Consider the following 13,456-nt stretch of genomic DNA (forward strand, 5'->3'; position numbering starts at 1 on the left):
AAGCGTGGAAACCGGGGCAATGTGACTCATTCCTACAGTTCTTTGTGAAGGGGAAAAAAGACTTGTTTTTGTGTCCCGTCACTCCCGTTTGCAGACACATGACTTTCCGTGGGATTGCGGGACGACGGCCTAAGCACACAGCAATGCCTCCAGGCTCCAACTGCACCACATGAATACCCCCCACTGTTCATGGAAAACCCACAAACAGTGACAATGAAACTGCAATTATTTGGGGTTCACTTGTAATCGTAAAATTTACATTTTTTGAAAAATTGCATAAGTTGTGACCTGAAGTGAATCTACTTAATACTAGATAACTTAAAGGTTTTAGTTATTAATAAAAAAAATAGAAGGTTTTAAATGGTATCACATTTTAATTGGAAGGTTTTCTAAGGTGAAAATGAGGTCCTTAAAGGTGGTAGAAGTTGTCCAATAAGATATGGACAAGTGGGTAGAGTAGGTAGGTGATATTAAATTGAATATTTGCTGATTGTACTATAAAAAACCACACTTGGATTATCCCTCCAAGTGTGTGGCTGTGCGAGTCTCACTCCAGTCTTCAGACTTGTACGTTTATTCCCTTGAGGATTGTACTGTAGCGGCCTCCTTTGTAGTCCTCGCCTTCTTTGTGAATGTTCTAGTTATTAGGGTTTTTGGGCTTTGTTGTTTAACACAGTGGCATCATGTGGAAGGGCCAAGGCTGATGAATCGGCCCCTTCCTCTCATGAGGGAGCCATAGCTTGTTGGCCCTATATTGATGCAATCGTGTGCTTAGCTATTGTTCCTCTTAATCGTTTGCTATTGTTACATTCAATCATTTGCTATTGTTACATGCCTATTCATTCAATCGTTTGCTATTGTTACATGCCTATTCATTCAATCGTTTGCTATTGTTATGTTCAATCATTTGCTATTGTTATGTTCAATCATTCAATCGTTTGCTATTGTTATGTTCAATCATTTGCTATTGTTACATGCTTATTCGTAGTATGCCTCTAGTTTGTATCATTTTTGTTGTTTAAAGCTATGGCATCTTATAGTGGAGAAGCCATTTACGTATGCTCGGTTTGTATTAGGGTGTCTGTTCTGGAGATTTCCTTAAGCACTTCGAGGGTGCATGCATGGCCGAGAGAGAGAAAGATGCTGTCTGTCTAAGTTTTTTTTTTGTTATGCCCGTTTCTTTTTCCCTTGTGCAAGGGAGGCTCTTAAAGCCATGGAACAAATGTTATCCATGGCCAGGAGCAGCCCTACATTTACACGTCTATGCATGCAAGCATGCCCAAGAGAGAGAGGATGTCTCCTAGCCTGCTGCCCAGGCCCTTTCCAACATTTGTTATAGGTTTAGTATTAGTCATGTTGAATTCTGTTATGATAAATATGGGGTTTCTGTAAGTAATCAGAGAGAATATGGCTGGTTATACGATGCTAAAGGGTATTAACGTTTTTGTTAGGTGTTCTCAGTCCCTTTGCTGCCATGCACTTATATTGATTCCATGCACTCACGTATGCTCGATTTTTGTTAGGGTTTCTTTTCTGGTGCCTATCGAGAAGTTCTTCGAAGCTGCGTGCATGCGTGAGAGAGAGTTGCTGGCTATCTGAGTGTTTTTTTCCCTTGCAAGGGAGGCTCTTAAATCCATGGAATAAATGTTGTCCATGGCCATGAGCAGCCCGGCATTTACACCTCTCTACATGCAGGCATGCGAGAGAGAGAGAGAGAGAGAGAGAGAGAGAGAGAGAGAGAGAGAGAGAGAGAGAGAGAGAGAGAGAGAGAGAGAGAGAGAGAGAGGATGTCTCCTAGCCGGCCCTTTCCAACATTTGTTATAGGCTAATATTAAACATGTTGAATTCTGTTATGATAAATATGGGGTTTCTGTAAGCAATTTAAGTGTTTTAATCGGAGAGACTATGGCTGGTTATACACTGGTATAAGGGTATTAATGTTTTTGTTAGGTTTTATCAATCCTTTTGCTGCCGTGCACTTATATTGATGCCATGCACTCACGTATGCTCAGTTTTTCTTAGGGTTCCTTTTTGATGCTTGTCGAGAAGTGCTTCGAAGCTACATGCATGTGTGAGAGAGAGTTACTAGCTTTCTGAGTTTTTTTTTCATTTGCAAGAGAGACTCTAAAGTCAGATGTGACAAAAGGCTGCCATGGCCATGAGAAGCCCTACATTTGCAGCTTGCATGCATGGATTCTGAGAGAGCGAGAGAGAAAATATAGCTTGCTATCTCAGTGTTGTTTATTTTGTAGATTCGAGCCTCCCCAATGTGCAAGGTGATAAATGTGCAAGATCATAATTAGTAGATAACCACCAATTTGCAAGGCCATAATTCCCAAGTCTTTTGCAAGACCATAAATCCAGAAGTCTTTTTCTAGTAGGTTAGTCTGTGAGAATATCTCCAAATTAATTTAAAATAAAGAATTTTATTATGTGCCCTATAGCTATGTTTTTTATTTGGGTTTTTGTGTTCATGAATTAGTTTCCTAACCTTGAAATTCTAGTTGTTTAGTTTTGTTTTTGTGTTTGTGAATCAATTTTCTCACCTTGAGATTATGATGGTTAGTTTTTAATAATGTACAAGCTTCATGCAAACAATCTTAATTGCTAATATATTATTTTTCTTTGTAAGTTTTTTGTTTAATCTAACCATGCTTAGTTTTTTTTCTGTGTTTATTCATAAGTTTTATTTTTTCTTTTCTTTGTAAGTTATTTGTTTAAACTATATACCATGTAAATTATTTTTCTAGATTTTATTTTATTTGCTCTTTTTACATTATAGTATTATTGATCATACCTTTTTTGATTGAATATTAACGTTGATCCAAAAATTAGTTTTTGGGATTTATCTTAAATAAAGTTAAAATATTAAAAAAGTTCATTTTTGGATTTATCTTAATAAAGTTAAAATATTGAAAAAGTTAATTAATTTAAGTGTAAAAAGAGTGATTTGACATACTGAAGAAATTTTTTATAAATGTCAAATAGTTGTTAGTCAGTTCATAAATCATGTTATAAATTGAAATGTTTATTTTTTTTTTAGTGATGGCGCATAAGCAATTAACTTTATTAGCGTTGCCTAGCTTTACACGTTCTGTTTCCGTATCCAAAAAGAAGACTAGAAAGCAGAGAGATTCGAGTTTGCATGATTCTGAAGGTGTCTCTAGTAACACCCAAGAGTGTGAAGTAGAGAGAATTAAAAATGCTTGTAGTATGTGGAATGATGCATGGAATGATGCATGTAATATACCTTTTGATTGGGCACATTTTTTATGCTGCACGTGATCGTATATTTTGCACTATATGCCAAAAAAAAGAAAATGTAGAAGTGAATTTGGTACATGTGGATTAGTGAATATACAATTAAGTGCTATTAGAGTGCATGCCTCTTCACACTAGCATAAATGGGCTGCTTACTTTGCCAACTATGGCAAAAATGCTTTGAAAGAAGGAATAAAGCGGCAACAAGGTGATGTGGACTTGGGAGTTTTAAAATTGTTTCGATGTGCCTACTACATTGCCAAGGAGGATCTTGCTTTAACAAGTTTTCAAACCTTGTTGAACTAATGTCTATGTGTGGTGTGCAAGCTCCCAAAGAGCTTTATCAAAATGATAAGGCTGCAACCTTGTTTGCCTTATTCATCAGTGAATCGATATGCCAGTCTGTCATCCAAAAAGTGAAGGGTTCTCCTTTCTTTGGACTCATGGTTGATGAATCAATAGATATTTATGTTATGGACCATCTTATAGTGTATGCAAGCTACATGCATGATAATGACATGCAAACTTCTTTTTTGGGTTTGCTTGAGGTCATGGATTTTTCAGCAAAGGGATTAGAAACTGCTTTGGTTGGATTGTTAGATGAATATGGTCTTGATTGCTCAAAACTAGTGAGTTTTGGTTCAAATGGAGCATCGGTAATGATAGGTGTAACAAATGGTCTTGCTGCCTTGATGAAAAAGAGGAGTCCTTTCATGACTGCCATCCATTGTGTTGCTCATAGAACAAATTTATGCGTGTCTAATGCATGCAATGCATGCTAATTTTATGGATACAACCTTAAATGAGATTGCTGCTTTGTTTAAGAAGAGGTCGTTCAGCAAGGTTAGCTCAACTGCAAGAAGAATTGGACTGTCTATACCTTAAGATGGAGAAAATCCATAAACTAAGGTGGTTAAGTTAGCACGCATAAAGTTCTTGTAAAAGTATGTGAAGTACTTGAGCCACTTCTCCTATGCCTAAAAGAGGAGAATGAAAGATTGTATAGGATAGTTGCCAACTTTAAGTTTATATACATGTCGCATTTCTGGCAGATGTGTTAGATCACTTGGCTCATTCGTCACTAGTGTTTCAGAAAAGTTTTGTGGATGTGACAAGCATACCAAGCTTGATATCTTCTACTATTGCCTTTTTAGATGTGGAGTTTTTAGCTGGTCCATGCTATATAGATATGAATTTGCAAGGTCATGATGATTATGGATTTCCATCCATTCCTGAATTTGGTTGCCAGCATGGTTGGTTGTGAAAAATGCGTAAGGCAATTAAAGGTGATATGTATTATGGGGTAAGGATTGAGAGATGTATTGTTGGAAGTGACTTGCTGGTCCATGCTATATAGATATGAATTTGCAAGGTCATGATGATTATGGATTTCCATCCATTCCTGAATTTGGTTGCCACCATGGTTGGTTGTGGAAAATGCGTAAGGCAATTAAAGGTGATATGTATTATGGGGTAAGGATTGAGAGATGTGTTGTTGGAAGTGACTTGCCTGTAGCTCTTGATTTTCAAATGGAATTTTGCAATGAAGTTAAGAATCACTTGAATACTAGATTTGCTGATTCTTCTATAATGAAAAATTTCAGTATTCTTGCTCCTCTTGGATTTCTGTCATCCAAAGAGTTGAAAAACTATGGTGCTCCTGAGTTGGATGCCTTGGTTCTACATTATGGATATGTATTATGGATATGTTGTCACGTTGGAAGATGGTACACATATTGGTGCAATGTTAGATGAGAGATGCTCAAGAAAAGAGTTTCATGTGTTCAAAATTCAAGGTGCATCAAATTGGAAAGGAAAGTCACTCAAGGACACTTGGTGCTTGATTGGGAGAAATGATGTGTGGCGTCAAAAGTATCCTACATTGTTGTCTCTAGCTCAAATTGTAATGTTGCAATGTAGTAGTACTGCAGTGTGCAAAAGAGGTTTTAGTGTGCATAACATTATCAAAAGTAAGTTGAGGAAACGAAGAGCATGGATATACTGATGTGCAAAAGAGGTTTTAGTGTGCATAACATTATCAAAAGTAAGTTGAGGAAACGAAGAGCATGGATATACTGATGTGCATTTCTATTTAAGGACTGCCACTCGTGGCCTTTGATTTTACAGATGCTATTGGCTTATGGAGAGCTGGAGCAAAGACCTCAAGACATGTTTATTCACATGTGTCTTGGAATATTTGATTGATTCAAAGCACTTCAAAAATGTTATGTATTTGTCTTTCTATTGAAGTGATTGCCAAACCACTTCTATGGTTATCTATAATCACTTCTATGATTGTATCAAATAGACTATGTAATGTTTTAATGCTTTATCAACTATAAAGATGGGTACTCTGATTTTTTTTTCTTACATCATTGTGCAACTTTTTATTTGTTAATATAAAGTGTTTTTATAAGTTTAGTTTTCGATGTGAAGAGGTTTTGTGGTGTTGTACCTTAGAAGTCAAAGGTTTTTTCTTTGAGAACATTAAAATTTGAAGTTTTAAAATCTTTAAAATCAGAATTTTTTTTTCAAGTGTAAAAGTTAGAGGTCCAGCCTCCAGCTGCACCGTATGAACACCCTCCTACAGCACCGCTAGGCTCAAACACGTGGGATTTGGAAGTGTTGAGGTAGGAAATCAGTTGCCGATTTTAGGCGGCGTGTAAAAAGCTCTGGTTTCACACGTGCAGTTGGCACTGACCAGTGACGCAACATCTCTAAGGCCCAGTTCACATAAGGCGGCGGAAGGAATTTAAAAAGTGTAGAAGCCAACAAAAAGTTGCCATATGGACATTAGTGTTCACATAGAGCGGCGGAAGAGAAGGTTGAGAGGTGCCACATCGTGGAAGAAAAAAGGGAGTTTTGTTCCAACCCTCCCCCCTTGGAACAAACTTCTTCCACCCTCCAACTTGGCAAAAAGTGCCATGTTGGCACCAATCAACTCTTGGCTCTACTTTCCATGTTTTTGTTTTATTCTTTCTTCTGCCGCCCGAAAGGTTCCCACTGGGCGGCGGAAGAAAATTAGTGCAGTCTTCCTCCCGCCCTCTGTGTGAACACTCGGGTGGCGGAAGTGTGCATTTTTTAACTTTTCCACCTGGAATTGCTCATTTTTGAGTGTGTTTTCCGCCGCTTCACTGTGAACTGGGCCTAAGAAAAAAGTGTTGTTATGTTTTGCTTCTGTCGGCAGATTTGATCAATCGCGGGCGCCCGCGGCCGGCGGGCTTCAGCCGACGACCACAACCTTTACGTGTAGACACCCCCCCCTTCAATATCAAATCTAATTCAAAACTATCAAAGGTCCGAGACTTACAATGTCACATCTCCGAAATTTACAATTGCTAGGAAACCTTGACAAAGAGAGCCTTTAACCTTAATAACCCCACCATCACTAAGGTTCACCATACCTCACCCTCTCCCATTGCTAATTAATTAATGTCAAACAAAATTTGGCACTCATATATATTCGGATCAAGAATTTGCGCTCTGTAAACGTGTTGTAACTTGTACCAATGCTTGAGAACATGTTGAACATGTTGTACCAATGCTTGAAAACCATGGTCCCTTGATTGTTTGTTTGAACCCAAGAACTCTTCTTTTTTTTAGTGGTGATCAATATTGCATGTCATGTTGCCTTCCAAGTAGATCACCAAGTGCTCCTACATTTTCTCTCTACGTAAATGGTGAAGGTTGGAACCTTGCTAATGCAACTTATCATCATGTAGTGGAGCTTGCTAGCATATACAATTGTCCTCTTGTTCATTTACTAACTTTTAGAATATACAATATCGCTTGAACCTAATTGTTGCTCAAGGGATTCCATGGCTATATGTCCACTCGTGTGCATTCCATGCAGTGAATGCTAAGATGTGTGCAATCCATCCCCATTGTTGAGTGCAACTCTTACTTGCATGGGTATCAGGAGCTAGGCCTTTGATTCATCTTTTTCTTCTTTCTTTCTTTCACTTCTTGTAAAAAATTTCAAGAAAAGGTATGGGGCCTTATCTTCTTAATTTTCTTGATTATGGTCAAGTAGGATCCACTAATCAGGTATTGCAAAAGCTTTTGAAGAAAATAGTCAATGAAAACCACTCGGATTAGAAATTGCATTCTGCATTATGGGCATTCCGAACATCTTATAATTGGACTCCTCCTTTTTCATTGGTTTATAGTTTGGAAGTCATTGTACCAATGGAGTTTGTCATTCTAAGCTTACGGTGGTAGTTTCTACTCGACTCTCATTGGAATCAATGACTAATTGATTCCAACCTTAGGGTGGTAGTTTTTACTCGACTCTCATTGCAGGAATCAATGACTAATTGTATGGAGCAATTATTATCTCTATATGAGAAATAGCTCTCCGCAGTGTTTGATGTCATCTATGTCATCGTTGCGGGTTGGAATTTCATATTTAAAATATTTGATGTTGATGATCTAATCTTGCTTTTAAATTTGAGAATATTCCCACACCTTGAGAAGCTCAAGTTACAGTGAGACAGAGGGCCATATAAGATATTTGCAAAATTTGGAATGGGTACTTTGAGCTTACGACATTGCAAGATGGAGTGAAACTACGTAAAGTAGTGATGAATGAGATTTAGAATGACTAGCGTCGTAAGATTCCTCCCCAGCCTCTCAGGATGACTAGTATCTTCCCCTATAGTCAAATCCCTCTTCAGAAATATAAAAGATCTTGTTTCTACCAGTTTTGGCCTAGAAAGAGAAAATCTTCTAGAGAGTGGTAATTCAGTTTTTAAATATTTTTGGATGGAAAAATATATCTTCTTATTAAAATAAGTTCCCCCGAAACAGAAGTTCAAAAAGATTTTCAGAAGATGCATTAGAAATCAAGTATAATCTGTTCAAGAGGCCTTATCCTGAGGGTCAATATTTTTTCGAAATTTTAAATTAAGGTTCCTATGGGCCAATAAGATCAATCCATGTGTGGAGAGAAGATAAATCCAATTTGTAAAAGAAAATACCCAAAAATGAGTAAATGCTCACATAAGATGAAGAGTTGACTATGTACAAGGATTATTAGTAAAAAACTATGAGTATTACTAAAAAAATGAGATATTTTGGGTATAATGATTCCATTTTGACACATGTGTAAGGAAGGGGAGTCCCTTCAAGGAGGCACCTACTTCACATGCTTGAATGAGTTTTAAACTAAAAAATAATGTGATATTTTTATCTCTCCTCTCTCTTGGATCAAACCGAATAAAAAGGGAACCAAACTAGGTCCAAATCTAGTCCAAATTCAACCAAATTGAATTTAAAAAATTTTAGAAATCAGTTGGTCTTGGTTAGAGCCTTCCTCTCCTATAAATAGAACCTGAGCCCTTTGTAAAAAAAATAGGAGAATTATACTATCCTAGAATTATGCTAAAATAATGATAATTTTTACTATTCTCTAAAATTCTCTCCAAATTGAAGAAATTGGAGCTTCTCTCCTTCTTCAATCTCCATTGGTGGCTCCATCAACACACCAAACCAATTGATTGGTTGGGGGCCTCTACCGTGATCAAAGAATCAAGCAATTTGTAAGAGTAAGGGTGAATTTTGATCTTTTCTATTCAATGTTTCTCTCTTCTCAACCCCTCTCAAGCTTGAGAAGCTTAATTGAAATGGCTTTTTAATGCTATTGAAGTTAATTAATGAATGGTAGTAAGGAAATACATAAATTTCCATTTATGCTTAATTTTAATGGTTTTTATGATTTTTGTCTTCTCTAAAATGATTATGATATTAAGGCATTCCCCTCTCTTCTTTAGTAAATCCAACCATTCTTTATCCTAGATGATTGATTAATGGATAGAATCAAGTTTTTCATCATATTTTTCTTAAATAAGTAGAAATTGTTTACATTAGAATGATTTAAATACTCTTGGTGAACTTCTAATTAATTTTTAAGAGTAAAAATTAAAAAATGATCAGCCATACAAAGGAGGTTATGGCGAAATTTTTCAAAAATTTAGAAATAAGTATTATCTTTTATTATTCTAAAAGAGTAATCCTTATGGTTTCTATATTCTAAAGTGTCATTTTCATGCATAGAAGATGTATTTTGATTATTTGCATAAAAGAATTTTATTTTTATGATGCATAAAAGAAATGTATTTTTATTATAAAAGTGTTACTTTTATCATTATTGATTTTTATGCATAAGAGGATGCATAAAAGAAATTTATTTTTATTATAAAAGTGTTACTTTTATCATTATTGATTTTTATGCAGAAGAGGATGCATAAAAGAAATTTATTTTTATTTTAAAAGTGTTACTTTTATCATTATTGATTTTTATGCATAAGAGGATGCATAAAAGAAATTTATTTTTATTATAAAAGTGTTACTTTTATCATTATTGATTTTTATGCACAAATGGATGCAAAAAAGAAATTCTTTTATATTAAAAGAATGATTTTCATCATAAATGATTTGTATACATAAACATATGCATAAAAGATATTTTTATATATTAAAAGTGTGATTTTCATCATAAATGGATTTTATGCATAAATTAGATGCATAAGAGAAATTCTTTTATTCTAAAAGTGTAATTCCTACTAAATTGAATTTATGCATGGAAAGATGCATAAAGAATTTATTTTAATCCAAAAGTGTTATTCTCATCAATTTTGATTTTATGCATAAACAGATGCATAAAGAATTTTATTTTAAATTCAAATGAGTTATTTTCATCAATTTTTATTTTATGCATAGAAAGATGCATAAAGAATTTTATTTTTAATTCAAAAGAGTTATATTCATCATTTTTTATGATTTTATGCATAGAAAGATGCATAAAGAATTTTATTTTTAATTTAAAAGAGTTATTCTTATTAATATTGACATTATGCATAGAAAGATGCATAAAAGATTTATTTTTATTTCGAAAGTAATATTTTCATTGAAATTAAATTTATGCATAGTTAGATGCATAAAAGATTTATTTTTATTTTGAAAGTGTTATTCTCATTAAAATGGAATTTATGCATAGTAAAATGCATAAAAGATTTATTTTTATTTTGAAAGTGTTATTTTCATTAAAATAGAATTTATGCATAGTAAAATGCATAAAAGGTTTATTTTTAATTCGAAAGTTATTTTCCTTAAAATTGAACTTATGCCTAAATAGATGCATAAAAGGATTTTTATAAAAGTGTTATTCCTACTAAAGTTGTCTTTATGCCTAATTAGATGCGTAAAGAATCTTTATATCAAAAAATTTAGAATTCTCCTACATTCTATAAATAGATGTGATAAGATGTAATAGGAATCAGATAGATGTAAATGGATGATGTGGATGTGGATGTGGATGTGGATGTGGATGTGGATGTGGATGTGGATGTGGATGTGGATGTATGAATGTGGAATGTGGATATGGATGTATGAATGTGGAATGTGGAATGTGGATGTGGATGTATGAATATGGAATGTGGATATGGATGTATGGATGTGAATGTGAATGCGGATGAATGGATGTGGGTATGGATGTGGATGTATAGATGTAGATATGGAATGTGGATGTGGATGTATGAATGTGGATGTGAAAATGGATGTATGAATGTGGATGTGAAAATGGATGTATGGATGTAGATGTGGATGTATGGATGTGGATGTGGATGTATGGATGTGGATGTATGGAAGTATGTATGTGGATGTGGATGTATGAATGAGGATGTGAAAATGGATGTATGAATGTGAATGTGGATGTGAATGTATGAATGTGAAATGTGGATATGGATGTATGAATGTGGAATGTGGAATGTGGATATGGATGTATGGATGTGAATGTGAATGTGAATGTGGATGTATGTATGTGGGTATGGATGTGAATGTATAGATGTAGATATGGAATGTGGATGTGAATGTATAGATGTAGATATGGAATGTGGATGTGGATGTATGAATGTGGATGTGGAAATGGATGTATGCATGTGGATGTGGATGTGAAAATGGATGTATGGATGTGGATGTGAAAATGGATGTATGGATGTGGATGTGGATATGGATGTATGAATGTGGATGTATGGATGTGGATATGGATGTGTATGTATGAATGCAGATGTGGAATTGGATGTATGATGTGGATGTTTGAATGTGGATGTGTATGTAGAATAATGAATGGGAATGTGTATGTGAAATGATGTGTCGTCGCGATATGAGTGAATGGATGAGATGTGATGACATGTGAATTGGGATGTGAATATATGATATGTGATGTGAATGAATCTGAGGTGGAAAAATATGTGATTGGATGAGATTGAGTACACATATGAATGGAATGTGGAATAAGTAATGTGGACTGATGAGGGATAATGTGGAAAGACAAGAATTCCATATAGAAACTGCATTTGTGACCTGTTTGTAAATGACTGTTTTATGTCAAGAATGCTGGGGAAGTATTTTGACCGTCTTGTGATTAAGGTCGTGGAGACCTAACTGATAAAGTTGCAACTGCTGTGGACGAAGAGTCAATGGAGGACGTCTCGCGTAGCAAGGTCGGCCGAGGTCTTGACTAGCCTCGGTTTGATTTAAATGGTGAGCTTCTGGTACGGTGGATGAGGGACCAAGGAAGCAGTGAACCGCTATAGGTGACCTGCGAAGGATCCTAGACGGTGCTGACCATACGGTGCTCGGGCTCTGGGTCGCCAAAGATACCCTCACGTGTGTCGTGGAAGATATTGGAACAAGGAGTAAGAGTTATTTTCTGAAACCGAGTATGGATCTGGTTGATTGACCTTGCTGGTCCTCAAATGATGAGTCCTTAGCTCTCTTATATGGATCTGTTGGTTGATCTTGCTGATCTTCAACGAGGATTCCATCTTGATTTTTTTATAAGTGAATATTTACCGGGTACTATGAGCTAGGAACTATCGAAAAGGCCCCTGAGTGAGCAGGTGGTGAGCGTTCTGGTTGCCAATGATGCCATAGATACTCCGATAAAGGAATGATTGGAAATTAAGATTCAACTGGATACTTGGAAGTTTATGATCAGTAACACTATGATTTCATTAAATGACTGATTTAAATACATTTGAATCTCGAAAAAAGGCAATTTCATATTGGGTGTGTAAGTGGTGTGACTGGAGTTAAATTTGCTTGAAAATCCGGCTAGGGGGCCTGGGAACTCTTTTCCCTGGTACCCGGGACAAAACCTAACCAAATTCTAAATTGGATCCCATCACTACAGTGGTTGGGCGGTTGGCTAACCCATGGGACTGGGATGGGGTTAGGCTGGACTGATGGATCCGTATAATGAGACTCAATTTCTATTGTAGTACGCTAGACGAAGTGAATCCCGGATAGTAATTGTTCTATGGAAAAAGGAATCAATGGCTGTGCCTCTCGATGGGGAAAAAAGCGTTGATCTCTATGATCCAAGTGCAAGTTTCTTCCTTGATCTGACCAAGTGACTTTAGGTTCGGTTGGATCAGTTTGGTCAGTAATGACCCTGACTACGTTAGAGTAAAGTTTTATCCTAGAGGAATCACTTGTGCTTTCCGGGCAAGGGAAGTTTTTCTAAGTTCGGTTTTGGAAGAACCGAGGAATTAGTCACCTGTCCGGATATCCGTGGGCGAGGCCCCGAGTGTAGGACCCTGCCCCACGCAAGATGTGCTACTTCCGCTAGCACCCAAAATCCATTGCGCGGTGGGGACGGGGATCTTACATTCGTGACCCGTCTCCGATGGGCAAGAAGCATTTTGCATTTAGGTACATACAAAAGATATATGTGTAAAATCACTCTTCCTTTTCTTTTAGAAGCTAGACACATCTAGTTACACACAAATATGCATAAAGATGTACTATGTATGTACATGTACGTATGAGTACGTGTACGTGAAATCCATTGAAACCATACATGCCACAACTGGAAGATATATGTAAGTGTGTGCGCGCCTATGAATGCATGTGTGCATGTCACATACACATATGTAGATATGTGTCTGTGTATGCGCATGCACACATAATATCCATAGATACTGGTCACACTCATACATATATGTATACATCGCCCTCAACTTGCCAAACTAATATATAAAAACATCGTGATTGCCATATATATCCATATAGAAGCTCCTAGCATTACAAACCCATAAAATGATGAGTATCTTAACACACATGAACACAACCTCAAAACAATCTTCGGACAATAGGATTCTCTCTCCTTGGTAGCCTATATCCCGCGCCTCCA

The sequence above is a fragment of the Cibotium barometz genome, chromosome 43 (genome assembly GCF_041138505.1).
Source record: "Cibotium barometz isolate CiBa-2024 chromosome 43, ASM4113850v1, whole genome shotgun sequence".
NCBI lineage: Eukaryota > Viridiplantae > Streptophyta > Polypodiopsida > Cyatheales > Cibotiaceae > Cibotium > Cibotium barometz.